Source organism: Petaurus breviceps, unplaced genomic scaffold, assembly GCF_028583685.1.
Source record: "Petaurus breviceps papuanus isolate PSGF00001 unplaced genomic scaffold, PetGlider_PUasm1.0 90919, whole genome shotgun sequence".
NCBI classification, from domain to species: domain Eukaryota; kingdom Metazoa; phylum Chordata; class Mammalia; order Diprotodontia; family Petauridae; genus Petaurus; species Petaurus breviceps.
In genome coordinates this window covers 33,238,110-33,261,735 of record NW_027187378.1, presented here as the reverse complement: position 1 = coordinate 33,261,735, position 23,626 = coordinate 33,238,110, and the positions used below count along the sequence as shown (strand labels likewise).

The 23,626-nt window shown below is 40.9% G+C and overlaps 1 pseudogene; it reads left to right on the top strand.

The window, feature by feature from the left end:
• The first annotated feature begins 3,522 nt into the window (after nucleotides 1-3,522).
• LOC138151817 (small ribosomal subunit protein eS19 pseudogene) lies at nucleotides 3,523-4,005 on the top strand (annotated as a pseudogene).
• The last annotated feature ends 19,621 nt before the right edge of the window (nucleotides 4,006-23,626 follow it).

Here is a 23,626-nt window from a genome sequence, read left to right as displayed (position 1 = left end):
GACTTTCTTCTAAGTTGGCATCAAGTCATTGATGAACATACTTTGGGGTTATTCATTCAACTGGTTTCCAATCCACCTCACTGTAATATCACCTATTCTATGGCTCTCCATAGGAAAGCATTGAAAAAATGCTTTACTATAATCTAGATTAAACTATATCTTTGGAATTCCCTTGATTTACAAGCCAAGATGCCCTATCCAAAAAAAAAAAAAAAAGGAAATGAGGTTAATGTGGAAAGTGACCTGTTCTTACTAAAGCCATGCTAGCTTGGCTATGATCAGCTCTAACCATCCTCTTAATAATGTGCTCTAAAATTTTACTAGGACTAAAGTCAAGCTCAATGGTACATACTTCATAGACTCTTATTTTTGAAATTTGTAATAAAATATGTGTATACTAGCCCTTCAGTGCTTCTCTCATTTGCCATGATCTTTTAAAATTGATAGTTTTTGTTTTTGTACCATAGTCACCTCCAGACTCTAACTTATAACAAAGAAAAAAAAGATAAGGAATACTAGCTGACTCATAGACCTAGCCTGACAACACATTCCATACCATAATCCCCCATATCTCTAACAATATCTCTTTTTTGTCAGGATCTTTGAAGGTCATTAACAATATCTCTATAATCAAATCTACCAGTTCTTTCATCACCCTGAGATGTAATTTGTATGAGTCCTATCACATTAATTCAAGAAGGGAAGCTAGATGATCCCATACAATCTTCCTATTTATCTAGGATTTCTCCTTGTAGACCAGTCATTTCTGTTCTGTCTTTTCCAATCTAAAAATCATTCTTCTTTGCAAAGAAAACAGAAATTGACTAGCTCACCATTTTCTCTGTCATATAATATTGGGCCAGTCATAATCATCATCCCATCCCTCTGGACAAGTAGACCTGTTCTTTTCATGACCCTCATCTTTTCTTCAAATCAGCTAGAAAAAAAAAAGCCCTCCCTTTGAGTCCTTGGCATTCTTCAGCAATCTCATCTCAATCTGAGTGTCAGTGTTCCTAATGCTATCCTTACAAAATCCATGCAATGTTTTCTATTCATGGCACACCACCTATCCTTGATTCTATGTTCTATAATTGTCTTTTGAAAAATCTAAGTTGGTATACCAGCAAACTGTGTCCCCCAAGGCTCTGTCCTGGGTCCTTTTCTCTTTTCCCTCTGTACTCCACTTGATAATCTTATCAAGTCCTATGGATTCAATATGATCTCTATATAGATGATTCCCAGATTTATATATCTAGCCCTAGTGTCTCTCCAGTTCCACATCACCACACTGCCCTATGGACATTTCAAACTGGATATCCTATAGCCATCTCTGACTTAACATGTTCAAAAGAGAAGTCATCTTTTCATCAAAGCCCTCTCCCCTTTCAAACTTCTCTGTTACATCAAGGGCACAACCACCCTTCCAGTCACCTGCGCTGGAAGCTGCAGTCTCATTCTTGATTTCTCAGATATGTTAATATCATTTATCTGGTCTATTACCAATTATAGTAATTCTATCTCCACAACATTTCTTCATATTCCTCCACTCAGTCACCACTTTAGCTCAGGATCTCATCAATTCTCACCTAAACTACTGAAATAGCTCTCCCTAATTTAACTGCCAAAGTAATTTTTTTTTCTAAAGCCTATGTCTAACCTTGCTCAGAAAACTCCCTTGACTTCCTGATACTGCCAGGGTCAAATATGAACTCTTCTGTTTGGCATTTAAACATCTTCATAATCTGGCCTCTTTCTTACCTTTCCAAGTTTCTAATACTTTACTCTTAACCCCCTCTACCATGCATATACACTGTCTGCTTGCTATCCCTTGAATAGGACACCCCATCCATCTCCCCTGTCTGGTCCTCCCTGCCTAGAACACTTTACCTCTTTATCTCTACCTCAGTTTCCTTCAAGGCTGTGTTATCTTCCCTCCTCTATAGCGGCTAAAGATTATTTTCTATCCTAGACAGATAGATAAACAGATAATAGATAGATGATAGATAGATAGATAGATAGATAGATAGATAGATAGATAGATAGATAGATAGATAGATACGCATTCCAGGCACATAATGAGTGTTCAATAAATACTATAAATATTTTTTGATTGACTACAATTGACTGATTATTCGGGCTAGAATGCTAGTCTACTAGACAGTAATGTCTGGGTCCCAGTCCTCCCTTTAACAAATACTGGTTCTGTGACTGGGTAAATCACTTAACTTTTTAGAGCTTCTATTTCTTCATCTGTAAAATGAGGATAATAAGTGGGGATCAATGAAGATGATTTATATGAGACATTTTGTAAAACAGGAAATACATATAGAAGGAGAGGGCTAGAGTCTGGACCTAATTTCTTCTAGATGAGGAAGTTCTCTCTCATGGTGGAGGTCTGCAACTTACAATCTTTGCAAGTTGACTAGAGAGGTTCAGTGCCTTCGCCAGGGTCATACAACCAGTTAGATGTCTGAGGTAAGATCTGAATGAAGATATTCCTGCATGCTAAACCAACTCCCTACCCACTCCATCATGCTACCTCTTCAAAGGACTATATAAATGTGAGCTATTATAATTATTAATGAGTCCCCTGTGCTTATGCATCAGTGTCTTCAGACAACTCCATCTTTTCCTCTTCATTAGAATGAATTATCTTTGTCTTTAGAATTGTATGAGCCTAGAGGGACTTCTGGTTTAAGAAGTGGTGACCATGAGAGATGAGTGAAGATAGTCATAGGATCATAAATTTAGAGATAATTGAAAGCAACTTAGAGTACATCTAGTCCAAGCCCAGTTTGCATAGCCATACAAGTAAGCAAGCAAGTCGTTGAGTTAGTTATCCTTTGAGGATATTCTTTCCTTTGGCTTAAGAGGGTGGTGGTCTAAGACACCTTGGCTCACAGAGTGGAGGTTCTAGGACACTACTGAATAACGTTCTAACCACCTTCCTTTGTAGGACTGGAAATACTCAAAATATCATCAAGGGAATAGGAGAAATAGATATTTCTGCCTTAATCTGCCACTTGGGAGCAGGCTAGCCCTTCTGCGTCTAGAAATGAGTTTGTCTATTTTACCAGGCATTAACTATGTAAACAATATTTGGAAATAAGATGAATATCAATTCTTTTTATATGTCAGCTAAAGGATCTGCCTTGAGTCACTGCCATACTATTTGGTTCTAAATCAATACGAATTCTCAAGTTTGGGGAATAGAGATGGTTTAGAGGATCCATGCTAAATAAGGTCCATGAGTAAGAAATCTCAGTCTTACGGCAGTGATCCCCATCATGTTGATAGCAATAAATCTTGAAGGCTTACCTGGTCAATTGGAGTCAGGATGATCTGGGTTCAAATCCATCTCCTGATACTTAATAAACATGAACATGCAAAAAATCACCTAATTATCGTGCGGTGGGAGCCGGGCCGAAGGGCTCCAGGGAGGGCCGGGAGGGGCTGGGCAGGGGCGGGGGCCGCGGGGTCCCCGGCAGCGTCCCCCAACCCCCCACGTCTGGCCTTCAGCAGATGCCCGGAGTCACTGTGAAGGACGTAAACCAGCAGGAGTTCGTGCGGGCCCTGGCCGCCTTTCTAAAAAAGTCAGGGAGGCCAAAAGTCCCCGAATGGGTGGACATGGTCAAACTGGCCAAGCATAAGGAGCTGGTGCCCTAATATGAGAACTGGTTCTACATGCGGGGGGCCTCCACCGCTGGGCACCTGTACCTTCGCGGTGGCGCCGGCGTGGTATCCATGACCAAGATCTATGGGGGGCGCCAGCGCAACGGCGTCATGCCCAGCCACTTCAGCAGGGGCTCCAGGAGCGTGGCTCGGAAGGTCCTTCAGGCCCTGGAGGGACTCAAGATTGTGGAGAAGGACCAGGACGAGGGCTGGGAACTGACACCTCAGGGACAGAGACCTGGACAGAATTGCCAGACAGGTGGCAGCTGCCAACAAGAAACATTAGGACAAACCACACCAGATTCATTAATAAATTGCCTTGTTCTTAAAAAAAAAAAAAATCACGTAATTACTCTGTGCTTAAGTTTTCTTATCTATCAAATAGAACTAAGAATATCTGGAGGATCTACCTCACACACACACACTGCAAACTGAGAAACATAAAATATTCTTCTTATCATTTGGTGTAGACCTGTGATCTTGTGATTTCATTGGCTTAGGAATCTTCTGGTGAGGAAGTTCCTTTCTCAGTGTTATCAATATGGCATCAGCATTTCTCCTCTGACTGTGTGGTAGCCCCATCATAGAAAGTTTGGAGAGCTTGTCTTATCAAAATTGTGAAGGGCTTTGCATGGGATGAAGTATAAAACATGGTTGTTTCAGACATACCTGTGCTTTCAGTGCCTGGTAGGTCAATGATGTTGACTTTCTATGAGAGATGATTAGCCTAGGCAAAGCACTAATGAGAAACCATGATGATGTTCCCCTCAATAAACCACATGTCAAAAAGAGTCAATGGCATTTTAGAAAGCCAACATTTTTTTAAAAGAGAAGTGAACAGAATTCATTACTAGGCAGGATAGATTGCAGAATTTGAAGCCCCAGCCCTCAATGCAGGAGGATAGGACAGCAAAAATATATTTAGATGTCACAGAATCTCAGAATTGGAAGTGATCTCCGTGACTGTCTGATTCACCTCATACATGGAAAAGAATGACCTCTAAAATAAACCTGCTAAATGACCAGCTACCTTCTATTTAAAAAACCTCCAGTGGGTAAGTATATAACTTCATGACAACCCTTTCCTAGGTCTTATACATATCTCATGGCTCATTCTCAGTCTGCCTTGATGGACCTTAATCGACATCACACCTGCTAACATTGGGTGCTTCACAGGGCTCTGTCCTGGGCTCTCTTCTCTTCTCCCTCTATGTCTTACTTGTTGGTCTCATCAGCTCTCAATTCAATTATAATCCATATGCTGTTGATTCTCAGATCTAACCTTTCCTGACCTCCAGTCTTGAATCTCCAACCACCTCTTGAACATCTCACAGTGTGATGTACCTTAAACATCTTAAACTCAACATGACCAAAGCTGAACTCATTATCTTTTCACCCCAAATCCTCCTCTCTTCCCCACTTCTCTATCACTGTCCTACTTTCTCTATTATTTACTATTATGACTACCATCCTCCTACTCACCCAGGCTCACAAACTAGGCGACTCCTTATTCCCTCTCACCCCATACTCAATCTGTTGCCAAGTCCTATTGATTTTACCTTTATAATATTTCTCATATGGGCCCCTTTCTCTCCTCTGACACTGTTGCCACCCATCCTCATGCAGGACCTCATTACCTCATGCCTAGACCATTATAATAACTTGCTGGTTATCTGCCTGCCTGTTGCAGCAAGCACCCCAGTGTCCCCAGGGTGCCTGCTCACACAGGTTCTTGGATCTGCTTTGTTAAAGGAAAGCAACTCAAAATGGGTTAACAAGCTTACTTTAATCAGTCAGACATATATCGTTTACCTTGTTCAGGAGAAAAGGTCAGCACCCTGAACCTCAAAGTATACAGGCATAATTATCAAGACAGAAACATCAAGTAGACAGATTTCCAAACTATCCAACCATTACATCCATACCCAGTCAACATCTGGGTTTCCACATTCTGGGTTTTTCAAAGCTGGGGGACTCTCAACAACGGCTTCCCAGAATTCAGATCAAATCACAGAATACTTCTCAAAGTGAGTCCCAAAACAAAGCTACACATCAGGGCTTATATAGCCTTCTCCTGGCTGAGAGAATGTAACAACCTTTTGGACCCACTGGCCGATCAAGAAGTATCTACTGAAAAACAAGCCTCCCACCCCAGGCTCCAGGTGCACTTTAGCCTAGGGGCAGGGAAGATCTTTAAAATTTACATTCTTGTTACACTGCCACAAGTCTCTCCCTACTCTAATATGTCTTCCATTTAGCTGCCCAAATCCTCTTAAAGTACAGACCTGATGAGGTCACCCCTTCCCACTCACCATACCTATAAACTCTATTGACTCCCTATCACCTACTTGATCAACTTGAAAATCCTCTGTTTGACTTCCAAAGCCCTTCATAACCTGGCCACCTTCCACCTGTCCCATCTTCTTACACCTTGCACCCCTCATCCCTACTTACTTTGCGGTTCTATGATAAAGTGACACTGGCCTCCTTGCTTCAAACAAGATGCTCCATCTCCTGACTCTGGCATTTTCCCCGGTTGTCCTTCATGCCTGGAATGCTCTTCCTCCTCATCTTTGCCTCCTGGCTTCTCTGGCTTTAAGTCCAAGCTAAAATCCCACCTTCTATAGGGAGAATTTCCCATTCCCACAAATTCTAGTGTCTTCCCTCTTAATTATCTACAATTCATTCTGTCTTTATCCTTTAAACAGCTGTTTGCATGTAGTCTCCCCCATTAGACTGAGCTCCTTGAGAGCAGTGACTGTGTAAGCCATTACAATTGTATTTTGCCTTTCTCTATATCACCAGTTTAGCTCAATGCCTGGCACAAAGTAGGCACTTTTGATAAATGTTTATTGACTGGCAGTTGCTAAGGACACACCCTACAAAGGTTAAAATGCAAAAGATCATGTGTCTAAGAGAAATCACATGAAGTACTTTAATTGAAAAGAGTACTAGACTTAAAGGCAAGAGAAGTGTATTTGAATTCTGCCTCTTGATCTGTCATTTATATGGCCATGGACAAGTCACTTTATGTCTGTAAACTTCAGGTTCCTCAACCCTAAAGTGGGTATATTAATAACACTCAAGATGATTAAGCTACTATCCTTACCGACCACCTTAGCATTTATTGGAATTGGAGGGATTTGCACTTTCATCCCACAGTCTATGATTCCAGATAGTCTATTAGACTGTACACAGGTCTAGAAAGTTTGATGGGGGAAGAACAAGGAGAGAGAAGCCTGGTCTGAGGACTATGAGAGTGCCTAGAGAAATCAAGCCTTAGGAAGAAGTTTAATGAGACCTTGAGGAAACTTCAGAAGGAGTGCATGAGGGCACTGAGTCACCGGAGATGGAGGGAGTGAGTTTGCAGTTGCTAAGGTCACACCCTACAAAGGCAGCTTTCTGAATATAAAGCTGAGCCCTTTTGAATCACTGGAACCAAATCAGACCATGTTGCAATTGTGAGGTAAGAGTTCCCTCTGAAGGCAGCATATTGAAATGCATGAAGAAGCCAGTCTTCTCCCCTCATGGTCCCTTCTTCCTTCTTCAATCATTAACTTATAACAATTAGTAATCCAATTATTTATTGAACACTTGTTTACTGAACATCTCAGCTGTGCCTAGTATGGTGCTAGGTCCCTTGTGGGGTCCTCAGGAGGAGGATACAATGAGATCCCTGATTTGGGGCAGCTTAATGTTTATCTGGGTAGACAAATCAATCCAAGTAAGAGACATTTGAAGACCAATCAAGCTACTCTTGATTTCTCTCTGCCCTCATTCCCCAACCTCCTTTGCTGCAAATTCTGCCATTATGCTCATTTTTGCTTCATTTTGTTGGCAGATATGCAAAATTAAGGCAGGAATATGGACTGGGAGAGAAGAGGGCAATGATCTCACCTTTTCTGATAGTTTACATTTTCTTCTTGCTCAATATTATTTGCAATTCAATCAAGGAAGTTTGTAGAGAAAAATTATGCAACACCATCTTACAATATTTAGCTTATTTAAGTATACAGGGCAACAGCATGGCCCCTAAGGTCTACTTGGGTTGCCTCTTCTTCAGCTGTAGGGAATTTGTTTTAGACAAAAGTTTTAAGTTCAATCACAATTTCTCAAGCCCCCCAGTTGGGAAAATTCCTAACACAGAACCAGAGGTTGGGCTCTCTGCCTGGCCTTACATTTATATCTGTCATTAGTAACCCCTGGTCTTCCTGTGGTTGAGATAAAATTCCATTTACTGGAAATACTTGGGTAATGAAACAATATATTATATCATAGTGCCTGTGGATAGATAGGCATTGGAAGGAGAAATTAAGGAAAGAGCTGACTTTGCCTTGTGACTTCCCCTAGCCTTGTCCTCCATTCTGAGATACTAATAGAGGAATGAATCTTTGTTTTCTCCTGTGTGCTACAGCTTAGTCCTTCCTTTGTTATCATGCTTGCTCCACCTCTGGAATCCAGATGTTCAGAATCTCTTTTTCCCTAATGTCTGTGATAGTCTCCTTTTTGTATAATTTGCTTATGTTATTGACCCATTCTTTCATAAAAAGACTTCAATTAATTGAAGGAGATATACAGGCCCTGTTCCAACTCATTGCTAATCTTTGGTTAAATCAAAAAGTGTTTGCACCTGGTTGAGGCTCCAGAGCCAAAAAGTATGATTTTTAACCTCACCCTTACAAGTGGTATTCATAGCCTAGCTTTGACACAATTCCTAAGGAGTCTTTTTTATTTCTTTTTTGGCAGTAACCTCAGAAAGAGTTTGGTGGGTTTATGTTCCCATCAAGGGAAAAAGAGTTTAAAAGGATTTTTCTAACACTAAGTTATATAATTTTAGGAGAGCTGGATTGAACAGTTTAAATGGGATTACACTAGACAGAACAAGTCCGAATATGTTTAAACTGGTTCAATCTAGTCCAATCAACCACTTCCAATCAACTTCCACCAGTTTGAACTAGATAAATCTAGCTCAATCCTGTTCAAACTGGTTCAAAACAGCTTAAACCAGTTTAAATCAGTTCAACTGATTTAACTAGTTCAGGGCAGGGACTGTATCCTGCCTTTCTTTTCGTCCCTAGCACTTAGCACAGTCCCTGGCACATAGTAAATACTTAACAAATATTTATTGGCTGGCTGTACCATTGCATATGAAAGATGACAGTCTAGAACAAGGATGGGTAACCTGCAACCTGAAGGTCACATGTGGCCCTCCAGGTGCTCAAGTGCAGTCCTTTGACTGAATCCAAATATCATAGAACAAATTCTCTTAATAAAAGGATTTGTTCTATAAAACTTGGACTCAGTCAAAAGGCTATACTCGAGGACTTAGAAGGTCACATGTTGTAGCCTCAAGTGTGCAGGTTCCCCACCTCTGGTCTAGAAAATTCTGAATGACTAAAGGCCAAATAATGGTAGCAGAGAAATATTTGGCATCCATGAGACCCATGGAGATGCCCAGCAAAAGCGATCCAACCAGAAGAGTTGACTACCTAGCAGAGACGAAGAGGTGGCTTGTCTGACTAAGGAGAGATGAGGAGGGTGCCGGGGCCCTGAGAAGCAGAGGGCCCCCATGGTAAGTCACCAACAGCACTTATTGCAAACAATGCCATTCTCCAAGGCCTCTATTATTGTAATTCCCAATTTCATAGTAGTTCCCACAGACGTTTATATAGTGATTGAAGGCTTTCAACCTGACAACCTTATTTGGGACCTGCTACCAATATTCTTATGGACATTTGGCAGACTAGGAAATTGAGGCTCAACAAAATGAAGTAACTTTTTAAAATCACACACTTAGTAAATGGAAGAACCAGCCAGTCAATCAATAAGCATTTGTTAAGTGCCTACTATGTTCCAGGCACTGTTCTAAGTGCTGCGGATACAAATAAAGGCAAAAGACAGTCCTTGCTGGGGCAGCTAGGGTGACTCAATGAATAGAGCATCAGCCCTGGACTCAGGAGGACCTGAATTCAAATCCTGCCTCAGACACTTGACCATACTTACTAGCTGGGTGACCTTGGACAAGTCATTTAGCCCCAGTTGCCCTGCCTTCCTCCCTCAAAAAAAAAAAAATAAAGATAGTCCTTGCTCTTTCAGAGCTCGAAATCTAAGCCAGAAGATCACGTGCAAAAAAACACCATGAACAAACCGGTTGGTGGGTTGTTGTCCTTCACTCTCAAAGAGGGCCAAGATGACATCATGATGTTGGGGTTGAGGTGTCTGACTGTGGCTGATCAGACCAATAGGAGCTTATAGGAGCAATAGGACTCACCAACAGGTTGGGCACGAGTAGTCCATATGAACATTTGGGTTGGAGATGTCTCTAAATTTGCACATCTCATATTTCTTTCGAGCTACTGTAATTCTGCTTCATTCATGGATATGTACAAGATAAACTGGAGATAATCAATAGAGGGAAAGCACTACAATTAAAGGAATTTAGGTATTGGGAAAGACTTCTGGGAGAAGATGGGATTTTAGCTGAGACTTGAAGGAAATCAGAGAAGCCAGGAGGCAGAGAACAAGAGAGAGAGAGAAATTCATATATGAGGAAATGCCATGGAAAGCCAGGGAAAAATCATGCAATGTCTTGTTCAAGGAACATCATGGAAGCCACTATTACCAGACTGCAATGACACACCCAAGACCTCTGACTCCCAAGTTCAACATCTTTTCCTTGAGGCCATGATGATCTGCAACTTTTCTGAAGTTTTGTGCATTTATAATAAATATGCCTCATGGTTTAGTGCTGCTTTGTTCCTTAATGATCCCTTAAGAGTAGGCACCTTTTTTATTACTCAGCACAGTGCTGGGCACTGTAAGGGTTATGGGATTTAAAAATCTCCCATGGCCCATGGACGTGCTGACATAGCAGAGCAAGAAAAAGCGGAAAGCGGAAAAAAAAAAGCCGAGCTAACGGTCCTGCGGTTGGCGGTTGGCGGCGGTTGCGGTTTCAGCAGGAGGAGGGGGAGGGGCAGCGCGAAGCCCTTTTTTTTTTTTTTTTTTTTTTGAGTTAGGACTCCTGCTGAGCACTGCCAGGGGCCGGAGCTGCTGGGAGCAGGACTTTTCTGCTAAGGACCCCTGCTGAGCACTGCCAGGGGCCGGAGCTGCTGGGAGCGCGCTTCCAGGGCGCTGGGTGGTTGCTGTGAGTGGGGAGAGGAGGACCTTTGCCTGAGGTAGCCTGTTCTGTTTTAAAGGCTTGAGAATGTGGGTGCTTTCTACTTTATCTACCTGTGACAATATCATAACTACTCTGATGGCTTTCACTTTCTGGTTTTGGGACTCAGTCTTTTGGTATCTTAATAAATTTTCTAGTTTATTTCCCCAAATGGCAAACCTGACGTATTTTGTGATGGATAATTATATCAGCATATTTGTAATCTCTATAGGCATTGTGAATATGGCATTGCTGATACAGGCACTTAGCATGAATTCCATTCAGACATATATACTTCTATTTTTTTTTCCTTTTTTTTGGAGGGCAATTGGGGTTAAGTGACTTGCCCAAGGTCATATGGCTAGTAAGTATTAAGTGTCTGAGGCCAGATTTGAACTCAGGTCCTAACTCCAGGGCTGGTGCTCTATTCACTTCACCACCTAGCCACCCCGACATATATGCTTTTAGCTTGCTTATTACTATAGTAGCTAACATTTTCATAGTATCTTTAGGTTTGTATAGCACTTTACACACATCTTGTTTAACTTTATAAATGCCCTATGACTTAGGCATTACTGATATTATTATTCTCACTTTATAGATAAAAAATTTCAACTAAAGGAGGTTGTGACTTGCCTATGATGATAAAATTAATGTATTGAAGGAAGATTCACTATAGAACCAAGGTTTTATGTGACTCCAAGCTCAGAGCTCAGCCTCTCTAGTTCTCTCTGCTTGTCTGAAGAATGAAAGGGTTGAACTAGCTTATCACTAAGGCCCCTTCCAACCATAAAGCCTATGCTCTTCACCATTCTATGATCTGTCATCCCCTTGTTACTTTGAAGTTGAGCTGGGCAGCAAATACTATTCACTGAATGTCTGTATGCTGGACAGAGAATTAGATAATGGGGGGTGAGAATCAGGGAGGAGGGGTGAAACATGGAAACAAAAAGATTCATCTCAATCTGAAGTCAAGTATAAACACAGGAATCAATTGAAGTGTCAGCCTCAGGCAGATTTTATGGCTCATAGAGGGCTCTGCAGTGAGTAGATCTGCCTTTGATTAACCTTGAGATCCTCCTTTCCTCCTCCAGGTCTTTGCACAAACTGGAAGGGGAGGAGGAGGAGGAGGAGGAGGAGGAGGAGGAGAAGGAAAAGAAGAAGAAGAAGAAGCAGAAGAAGAAGAAGAAGAACAAGAAGAAGAAGAAGAAGAAGAAGAAGAAGAAAAGGCAGAGGAGGAGGAGAGGGTGGAGGGGAGGGGAAGAGGAAGGGGAGGAGGATGGAAAAGGGGAGGATGACAGGGAGGATAAGGAAATCAAAGATGTGGACAAGAAGAAGCAAAAGAAAGCATTTATATAATACTTTTAAGTTTTGCAATGCATTTTACAAATATTTCGTCTGGTCTTCACAACATTCAACCTGGGAGGTAGGTGCTATTATTATCCTTATTTTACAGGTGAGGAAACTGAGGCAGACAAAGGTTAAGTGACTTGTCCAGGATCACATAGCTAATAAGTGTATAGAGCAAATTTGAATTCAGGTCTTCCTGATGCCAGGTCTAGTACCACTTACCTGACTGTGGAGATAGTTAATATATGTTATAGCAAAGGTGAAATGACTTGCCTATGCATCACATGATTAATGAGAGTAGAAGTCTAGAATAGAACCCAGCTCTTTCACTACTCCAAGTGCAGCCCTTGAATGAATCCTTACTGACAAGCTCCTTGAGGGTAGGGTCTAGTTCATTTTTCTTTTCATATCACCAGTCCCTATCACGATGGTTGGCATATAGAAGCCACTTAAATGCTTTCTGACTGATTGATTGGTTGATTGATAAACAAGATCTTTTTTGTATACTGTGTTCCATTTTGTAATGATGTTAGAAATGTGGTTTATTCAGAGGTAGCACAAGGCCCCACATAGTCTTCCTTCCAGCCTAATGTGGTACTTGAGACTCCCAAATGATTGTTCCTTTTGTTAAAATACTGTATCCATCGTTGTTGTTGTAAATTCGTTTTCCAGTTGTGTCCAATTCTTAATGATCCTATTTGGGGTTTTCTTGGCAGAGATACTGGAGTGGTTTGCCATTTCCTTCTCCAGCACATTTTACAGGTGAGGAAACTAAGGCAAATATGGTTAAGTGACTTGACCAGGGTCACACAGCTAGTAAGTGCCCCAGACCAGATATGAACTCCAGAGTCTCCCTGACTCCAGCCTGGACACTCCATCCACTGTACTACCTAGCTGCCCACTGTATACTTTAGGCTACTGTTAGAACAAATAGTTTTCTGGAAGGGGAGAGAGGGTTAGATCAGGTATTATCTTGAAGAGAAAGGAACAGGGATCACTACAAAAGGAGGCAAGATTGGAACTAGGGAAAGTATCATAAGAAAATTCTAGGCTAGGGATTACTGCCACCAAAACGCAAACCTAAGAGTTGTGTTCAGGTGTTACTGTGGTTAAGTCTGTAGTCGTTGCACTAGATGGCGATAGGGTCAGATTCCTCACAGACCAGCCTCTCACTGCCTACTGGGGCAAGCTTAGTGTGGCACTTTCCTTCTTAGCTCTCCATACTCTTGTCTTTCTTTCCTGCCCTGATCCCTCTGGCATCAGGGACATGGGGACCGCCCCAAGAACATCACTGTTCCTACTGATCTCCACATACAGTTACAATAAAGAAATCATTTTCTCCAAGCGCATGTGGAATTCTCTCTGTGTTCTTTGGGAGATTAAAAGGTTTTCAAAGTTGTGATAAAACTGGCTTGCCCCTAGGCAGTATCTTTGACTGACAAGCCAGTACAGAAGAGATCTAACTTAACAGTGTCTATGAAAAATCAAACCTCCTCAGTGCTGCCCCCCTTGCCCTCTCAGACTTAAAGATATACTCAGTGCAAGACAATGAAGAACAAATATTTTATCAAAAGATTAATCCGACTTTCAGAATATTTCATCAGTAAAAAGTCAATAACAGGATAAATCTCCATGAGGATGTGGGAGAGGGAGAGGGGATGTAGATGCCCCTCAACCATTTGACTTAAAATCTGTTAACGCAGGGTCGGCCAGGTGGCACAGTGAGTAAGAGCACCGGCCCCAGAGTCGGGATAACCTGGGATTGAATCCAGGCTCAGACACTTAGCACTCACCCAGAAACACCTGGCCATGTAACCTTGAGCAAGTTACTTAACACCAATTGCTTAAAAAAAAAATCTGTTAACCCTCAGGCTGCAATCCTCTCAGGCCCCTCTGCTGCTGAGGTTTTTTTCTTCCCTTGTCTGTCTGACACCCCAGTGCCCCTAAACCTTTAAGAGCTATAAGATCTCATACTGTCCCATCCCAACAAGTGGGAATGACCTCTCTAAAGAAGGCTGTGGATCAATATCCAGAAGCTTGTGGAAGGGGATACAATAGGATGATATGGGTTTTAGATTTGGAAGGATATTAGGACTCATTCAATCTAATCATTTAATTTTAGAAATGAGGAAACTGGGGCCAAATAAGATAAAATGACTTATCTAAGGTAACACAGATAGCAAAAGGCTAGGATGAGATTGAAAGCCAGTAAGGGTCGGAGAACTGATCTAAACCTAAGTCTTACTGTCCCTGAGGCTTGCCCTCTATCCCCTATACTAAAGGTGTCCCATATGAGGCTCACAACACTCCAAGGTGTGACCTGAACCGCAGAGAAATATAATTGGGAAATAGTTAATAAAATACAATAAAAATAGGAGCATTTAAAAACTAAGTCAGTATATAACCCCAGGGATCCTTATTCAGGTTTTGTTGTTGTTGTTCAGCCATGAACTCTTCATGAGTCCATTTTTGTGGGGGGTTTTTCTCCAGAATTTATTTATTTATTTTTAGCTTTCAACATTCATTTTCACAAGATTTTGAGTTTCAAATTTTCTCCCTATCTCTCCCCTATGCTCCACCCCCAGGAGGGCAAGCATACTGATTACGCCTTCCCCTAGTCTGCCCTCCCTTCCATCCTCCCATCTCCCCCCTCTTACTTCCTTCCCCCCTACTTTCTTGTAGGGCAAGATAGATTTCTATACCCTATTGCCTGTATATCTTATTTCCCAGTTGCATGTAAAAACAGTTTTTAACATTTGTTTTTAAAACTTTGAGTTCCAGATTCTCTCCCTTCCTCCCTTCTCACCCACTGCCATTGAGGAGACAAGCAATTCAGCATGGACTATACATGTGTAGTGATGGAAAGCATTTCCATAGTAGTTATATTGTGAAAGACTAACTTAACTATATTTCCCTCCATCCTATCCACCATTTATTCTATATTCTCCTTTGACCTTTTCAAAGGAGTGTTTGCTTCTGACTATCCTTTCCCCCCTTCTTATCTCCTTCCTCCCTATTTTCCTGAAGGGTAAGATACCCAATTGAGTGTGCATGTTATTCCCTCCTTAAGCCAAATCCAGCAAGAGTAAGGTTTTGTAACAGCTTTCTCTTGCCTCTTCTATGTGAGATAATTTACCCTATTCTCTCTCTTCCTTTCTCCTCCCAATATATTCCTCTCTCATCCCTTAATTTTATTTTTAGATATCATCCATTTGGGGTTTTCTTAACAAAAATACTGGAATATCCATCTACATGGATACATGGAGTGGCCATTTCCTTCTCTAGCTCATTTTATAGTTGAGGAAACTGAGGCAAACAGGGTTAGGTGACTTGCTCGGAGTCACATGGCTAGTGTGTGAGGCTAGATTTGAACTCAGGAAGATGAGTCTTCCTGACTCCAGACCCAACATTCTATCTACTGAGCCACCTCGTTGCCCAGCAAAGGTTTAGTGGCCCCTGTTTCTAGAGTTTTATGCCTCTGACTATACCATGCTGCTTTTTAAGTCTTATCTATATCCTTCCATAAATCTTCCATAGAGAATGTACCAGGGACATTCCTCTATGTCTTTTCATATGCCATGGATTCTGGTGAAGCATTCAAGCTCATTACATGAGAAATTAGTCTTGTTCTACTCTACTCCAAAGAACTGAGCTAGGAGCAATCACTAAGATTGCTATGTTTCTAGATCTGAAATCTCAGTTCATACTGACAACCAAAAGAATGAGAGAGCTGGAGACCATGCCATGACACCTTGGGAACGTTAGATGAGGAAACTCAAATTGTTTACCCCAGAAAAGATTTTGAAGCATGATGAGGTTGGGGGCATGTGAGCAGAAAGGATGGGGTATGAGAATAGGATAACTGTCTTCAAGTACTTGAAACCTACCAGGTGTGGAAGAGGTAGAAGGAAAAATAAGCTTGTTCGGTTTGGCCAAAATGGGCTGAACTAGGAACAATAAACAAGATTACAGAGAAGCAGCTTATATGTAGGTCAGCATAAAGAAAAACTTTATGACAACTAGAACTATCCAAAAGGAACATGGTTTTCCCTAAGCCTAGGGCTCTTCAAATGGTACCTGGATAACTACTCGTATGTACTGTAGAGGATATTCTTGTTCAGATCAGGATGGACTAGGTAGCCTCAATAGTCCTTTCTAAACAGCTATGATTCTCTGATTTTGTAATAATAATGATAAATAACATATATATATATATGTATATATCACTTACTATGGTACTGTGCTAAGCACTTTACAATTACTATCTTATTTGATCCTTACAACAACCTTGGGATGTATGTACTATTATTATCATCCCTATTTTACAAATGAGGAACAGACAAACATTAAGTGATTCACCCACGGTCACACGGATAATAAGTGCCTCAGGTTAGATTTGAACTCAGATCTTCCTGATTCCTGGTCCATCTCTGTCTAGCTGCCTCATGATTAAATTTAGAGCAAATAGTGAGCTCCTCTGCTGGAATGAAAAAGACAGGTGATGGGCTTGGTATTTAAGCCTCGTGTTATTTAGGAGGACTTCTCAATGGGTATAGCCTGGTGAGAAACAGCGTGGTCATATGTGGATATAAAATGTAATTGACAGATGTGACATTTATCAAGAAAATGGAGCAGGTCTTTAATAAGAATTAGCAAGAAAACTAACTCTCTAATCTATTGTGAATATATATATATATATATATATATATATATATATATTTATATTTGGCTTTGAAAATGTGTTGTCAAATTTTCTGGCAGAAAAAGGAAATATGCCAGGAATTCTGTAGTAACCCCCTAATTCTCACTATCTCCAGTCAGGCTCTCCTCTGTTTTTCCAAACATCTTGAACAGGATGCCAAATTAAATTTTCCTAAAGCTCAAAAATCTTGCATGACTCCTCTGCTGATAGGATGAAGTCCTTATCTAGAAATATAGCCTCCCACATAATCTTACCCTAACCCATTTTCAGACTTAGGTTCAACCACTTTCCCAACTCAGACCTTTGTTCCAAATTCCCCTGTGTGTGCCTTTTACATTACCACCTTGTCCTTTCTATGACCATTTCCCTAGCCTTCCACCTCCAAGCCATCCATACCTGTTTATCTTTCTGTGAATACTGGATTTGTCATCAGAGGTTCTGAGTTCAAACCTCAGCTCTGTCACTTACTATATTGTGACATTGGAAAATCATTGCACTTCTCAGTACCTCAGTTCCCTTATCTGTAAAATGGAGGAGTGTGTAAATTTGATGATCCCTAAGGTTCTTTCCAACTCTAAATTCTATGAGCCTAGGAATCCAATGAAACTACTCAACCCTTACTCATCCTTCAAGTTCCATAGGAAATTCCATCTCTTTCATGAACAGTTTTCTTTTTCCTCCTAGATTGGCAATGTTGTCGGCCTTTTCAGAGTTCTCATGAACATTCACTACTCAGTTAGCACTTTCTGTATTGTAACCAAACTTTACATATGGGAATGTCTTCTCTCCCGAATTAGCTTGGAAACTCATGAACAGCAGGAAATACATGTTCTACTGGTCTGCATCCTTCACAGTCACTAGCATATAACTGGTCACTAGTAGATAGTAAAGTCAAGATTTTTATTAATTACTTATAATGTGGCAGGTACCATGTAAAGTACCCAGGGAATCAAAGAAAGGCAAAAGGAAAGACAATTCTCAACTTCCAGGAGCTTTATGTTCTTCTTGGGGGGAACATGCTGCATAAAAGAGTCCTGAAATGGGGAATGGGAAGGGTCAGAAGCTCACTAAAGCCCCAGACCCTTATTCCCAGCTTTCTACTGGACACCCTGCTCCAGCAACTCATTTACAATATTTCCAAAATGGATTCCATACTCTTTTTTTTTTTTTGGAGGGGGGAGGGCAGGGCAATTGGGGTTAACTGACTTGCCCAAGGTCACTTAAACACAGATAGTTTGTGTGTCTATATTAAGTGTCTGAGGCCGAATTTGAACTCAGGTCCTCCTGACTCCAGGGCGGTATTCTATTCACTATGCCACCTAGCCTCCCCTCCATACTCTTTTCTTATAAATCAGCTTTCCATGCTGACTTGCCCATTTCTATTAAAGACATTACCATCCTTCAAATTACTCACACTAGAAATTTGAGTGACTTTTCCCTCTTCATTGACCCCACTTCCAAGAGTTTACTTCAGACCCTTTTTTTTCCTCCCCTTTCCCTCATTCTCTGCCACTGCAATTGCTTTCTAAATGACCTTCCTTCCTTTCTGCAGTCTTTCCCGATATACCCCAATCCATTCTATATATCATTGCCAAAGTAAGTTTTCTAATCCATGGTTTCTATCTTTTTTAACCCTGTGCTCAAAAACTTTCAATGGAGGGGCGGCCAGGTGGCTCAGCGAGTAAAAGCACCGGCTCCAGTGTTGGGATGACCTGGGGATCAAATCCGGGCCCAGATACTTAGCACCACACCCAGAAATAACTGGCCGTGTAACCTTGAACAAGTTACTTAACCCTGATTGCTTTAAAAAAAAAAAAACTTTCAATGGTTTTCTAATTACCTAAAGACTTAAGTCCAAATTCCTTAGCATGACATTCAATATTCTCCATGATCTAGCCACAATCTACTTTTCCTACTGCTTTCACCCCAAGAACACTACCTAAACTTAACATCTCCATATCTGTGGATATCTTAATTCCCTTAGTAGATTATTAGTTATTTGAGGGTAGAAGTATTTCTTTTTTTTAAATCTTCTGTAGTGCTCAACATAGGGTCTTGCACATAATAGGCCCTCAATAAAAGTTTGTTGAATTGAAATGGATGAGAAGAAATTATTAAATGAGGCAAATAAGACTTCAAACAATAACTTGTTTCCCCGATAATAAGACCTATCCCGAAAATAAGCCCTCCCCTTACTGTGTAAGATTCCTCTAAAATAAGCCCTCCCCCGAAAATAAGCCCTATTGAGATCCCCTGCACTACACGCTACATTACGGTACCCTCTGTATACACCTTCCCCTCCCCCCCCGTGAAACGCACGCCGTGCTCAGAGCTGCATCCAATCAGAGCTGCAGCAGTGAGCACGTCATCTTGTTCTTCCCCAGTGATTTGCTTATTGAATAAAGGCACATTTTTTTGTTCACATTTACCTGTTTATTAAAATTGCTGTCAATATTCATTAAAATAAGCCCTCCCCTGAAAATAAGCCCTCTGGTGTTTTTCTGTCCAAAAAATTTAATAAGACAGTGTCTTATTATCGGGGAAACACGGTAACTAGCATTATATAGCACTTTAAGATTTGCAAAATATTTTAGGAATATTGTCTCATTTAATCCTTACAACATCATTCCTGGGAGACTAATTGATATTATTATATCCATTTTACAGATGAGGAAACTTAGGCAGACAAAACTTAAGACACTTGCCCAGAATCACAAGCTCGTAAGTATTTAAGACCAAATTCTAACTTGTCTTCCTGACTCCAGGCTCAGTCACCTGTCCAGTACATCCACCATGTAGATGTCTCCAAGCAAAACAAGGTACTATTTTGCTTATGTCCCTCCCTCCTGGCCCTAGTTACATTGCATGACACATCTTCATCATTTGCAAAAGAGGATGTATAAATTGCCTTTATCTTCACAGTAGGTCATTTTCATCATGAGCACTGCAAGGTCAGATGACCGAGTGTCCCATGAAATGATGTTGTATGTTGCCTTGAGACAAAGGATGAGACTAGCACCTCCAACTCCATTATTTGCCTTTCAGAATCTGTGAGTCAACCTTCCATTTAACTGCCCCTTCTTTATGTCTTCTGGTTTCTTTACAGTGTGAATATTAATACTGATAAGGCTCTTATCCTGCAGTAGTCTATCAACCCTCTTGTCACTGAACAAAGGCTTCCCTCTCAAAGCTCTTATAGCCTTTGAGAATTCTCTTTACTCTTCCATTCATTACTTATGGTCAGAGCAATAATGAATAGAAATCGAACTATTGGAATGGAACATAATTATGTGAAGAAAATTAACTAAGTGTAAGAGAACATCTATTACACATTAGATTAACAAGAAATAATTGTATCTCTTATGACCCTTTTATACCGTCTCATAAAACAGTGCTGTATGAGATCTTACTGAGTTTTTTTCCTCCTAAATCTTGTACATCTCTGATTTTCTCTAAGTGGTATTAATAGGTGGGCTCAGAGACTCACTTCAATTTTCAAAGCATCATTGTTTTTTTGTTGTTGTTGGAAGAGACTGACCCCTCCCATTTTGCAGATGAGGAAACTCGGGCCAAAGTGTCAAAGGTGAGATTAAAAAAGTCAGAGATACTCTGACTCTACATCCCCAATTGTTTCACTTACCAAACTTCATCCTAAAGATAGCATCTTTTAGAGATTCTGTAAATACTAAGAAGGAAGCTGAGACCACAACAAGAAACTAAGCACAGTGGGCACACTCCTTTTATTTCAATGATGTTAGTGCCAACACTCCCATCCCACTATGGGTGTGCTGGAACCAGCTTGTATAGCCTCTGATGAACTGATTGTTAAATTTTCAATGTGAGCATTTACCCATAAGAAACCAACACACTACAAATCAGAGTTTGATTTATTATTTTGTTGATTGCCTAGACTTAAGAAAGTGATGTAGGAAATGCTAATAATGCAAATTAAAATTAAGTGTATTATATGCATATTTTTTCCCAGAGAGTTAAACCTTTACCAGCTTTTCCTTCCAATTTCCAAGATTATGATCAAGTCATTTCACACTTCAATTAATAAGAACAATGGACATTAGTAAGATAATGTACAAGATGTGAAAAAAAATCAGTCCTGGAATTAAAACTGAGCTTTGCTGGAAGTTCATACTCATGGAGTTCCAGAAATGCAACAGCTCTGCAAGGTAGGTGCTTGTTTATCCCCATTTTACAATTGAGGAAACTGAGAAAGAGAGAAGTTAAGTGACTTGCCCAGGGTCACATAGCTAGTAAGTTTCTCAGATCAAATTTGAATTCAGGTCTTCCTGACTCCAAGCCCAGTGCTCTGCAATACTGGCTGCCTTTATACTGTTTCTTTTTTCAACACTCTTTTAGCTTCTGTAACATTATGTTCTTCCTGCTCTGCTGCCTCCATGATCACTCCTTATTCATCTCATTTCTGGGTTCTCATTTTCCACTTGCTCCTTTCATATGGGCGGTCCCCACTGTTCTGTCCTCGACCCTCTTCTTTCCTTTTTCTATCCTCTCTCCTTCTGTAATCTCATCCAGCCTGACGGCTTTGTCAACCACATCCATGCAAATCTCTATTTCCAGCTCTCTGTTTGAGTATCTATTTCTAAATAAGTCTATATTTTTCAAGCTCCCCAGAGCTCTAGTCCTGTATTTTTGTCTGCCTTTCCTGATCCCTCCAAATGTTAGTGCCTTTTCCTCAAGAATCCCCTTTTATTTATTTTGGAATGATCCTGGGCCTGTGATTTTATTGGAATGAAAAACTCCCAGGTAAGAAAACTTCCTAATTAACACAAGTTAGCACTATATTTGCAATTTATAGTCTTGGAGAGTAGTCCTTAGGTATGAAGTAACTTGCCCAGGGTCATAGAGTCAGTATGGGTCTGAAGTAGGACATGAACCCAGGTCTTTCTGACCCTGAGACCAGTTCTACACATGAAACCATACTGTCTCTCCATTTTCTTGTATTCTTATATATTTAGATTTTATCTCCCTAGGTAGAATGTAAGTTCCTTGAGGACACAGATTGTTTAATTTTGCCTTTGTGTTCCTGGTGCTTGGTATGAGGCCCTTAGTAAGCAATTAATAAATGCTTGTTGATTGCTGATTGTCCACTTTCAGTAAGATCAAGGCCTCCCTTCTTTTTTTTTTTTTTTTTGGCCTTTTTATTTTGGAGGTGTGAAGGTAGGGCAAATGGGATTAAATGACTTGCTCAAGGTCACATGGCTAGTGTTAAATATCTGAGGCCAAATTTGAACTCAGGTCCTCCTGACTCTAGGGCCAGTGCTCTATTCACTGCACCAGCTAGTCTCCCCAAGGCCTCCCTTCTTTACTCAAGACAATTTATAACCATAGTCACACAGTCCATCTCTCCTTTCAATCATTCACCAAATCAGTGTGTAGCATAGGGTATATATTAGTTATTGCTCAGTCATTTTCAGTTGTGTTTGACTCTTCATGACCCCTTTTTGGGTTTTCTTGGCAGAGATACTGGGCGTACGGGGGTTCAGGGAGGACTAGAATTTCCAGTATGAGGACTACCGAGTCCCATTACAGGGCTGCCCACCTACCTTTGGTGTCTACCCACCTGCATGTTCACCCAAGAAACTGTAGCACAAGCAGCAGCCACACCCCAGTAAAATGTCTGGGCAGATGGGCTTCACCAAGTGGAGGGTAATCACCAGACCTCAAACCTGTCAGTGAGTTAGGGGGATATATACCCCAAGCAAGGGAAGACTTTCCCCATGGAATGAGTGGATGAGAACAATTTGTTCCGAGGTCTTGAAGGCAGCTGAAGCAAGCTCTATGGAGCATTTAGAGCTTGGTCAGACATCAAAGATGCTAAGGTCATTCAGTGCACCCTGGGACATCGCCAGTCATCTTGACTTTTGTCTTGCTACTGGACTTCGATGACTCAGTAAGAGAATAAGGCTGATGACTTTGAACAATTCTGCCTCACTTAAATCCAATTCATGTGAGAGTCAAGACATCGCCCATGTAATTGGTCCCCTTCAAAAAATGAAGGGCCAACAATGAGCAACTGGAGTGGTTTTGCTATATCCTTCCCCAGCTCATTTTACAGTTGAGGAAACTGAAGCAGAGTCAAGTGACTTGACCAGGGTCACACAGCTAGTAAGAGTCTGAGGCCAGATTTGAACTCAAGAAGATGAGTCTTCCTGACTCCAGGCCTGGCACTCTATCCACCGCATCACGTAGCTGTCCATTGGTTATATATAATAGGGAGTTGAATAAATATTCTGATTTAGTTATCTTCAGGAAGGACATTGACAAGCTGCTAGGGGTCCAGAGAAGGATAACCAGAATGATGATGGGACTTAAGTTCTTGTGAAGGAACTAAGGATTTTTAACCAGGAGAAGAGAAGGCTCAGGAAGACCCAAAAGGCTGCCACGTGGAAGATGGGTCTGATATGTTATGCTTTACCCAAAAGGGAGGAACTAGGAACAATGGTCAGAAATTACAGAGGATATTATTTTGTTTGATATGAATAAAATCTTCTAACAAGTAAGACTATCTGACATCAAATAGTCTACAACAATGGGTAGTGAGATTCCCATCACCTGAGATATTCAAGTAGAGAATGGTTGACTGCTTGTTAGAGGGCTGTGGCACAGATTTCTATTCTGTACTGGTTGGATTAGATAGCTTCTTGGGCCCCTTGCTTCCCTGAGATTCTGTGATTTTATTATTAAAAGGTTAATTCTGATGAATGAGGAATGAG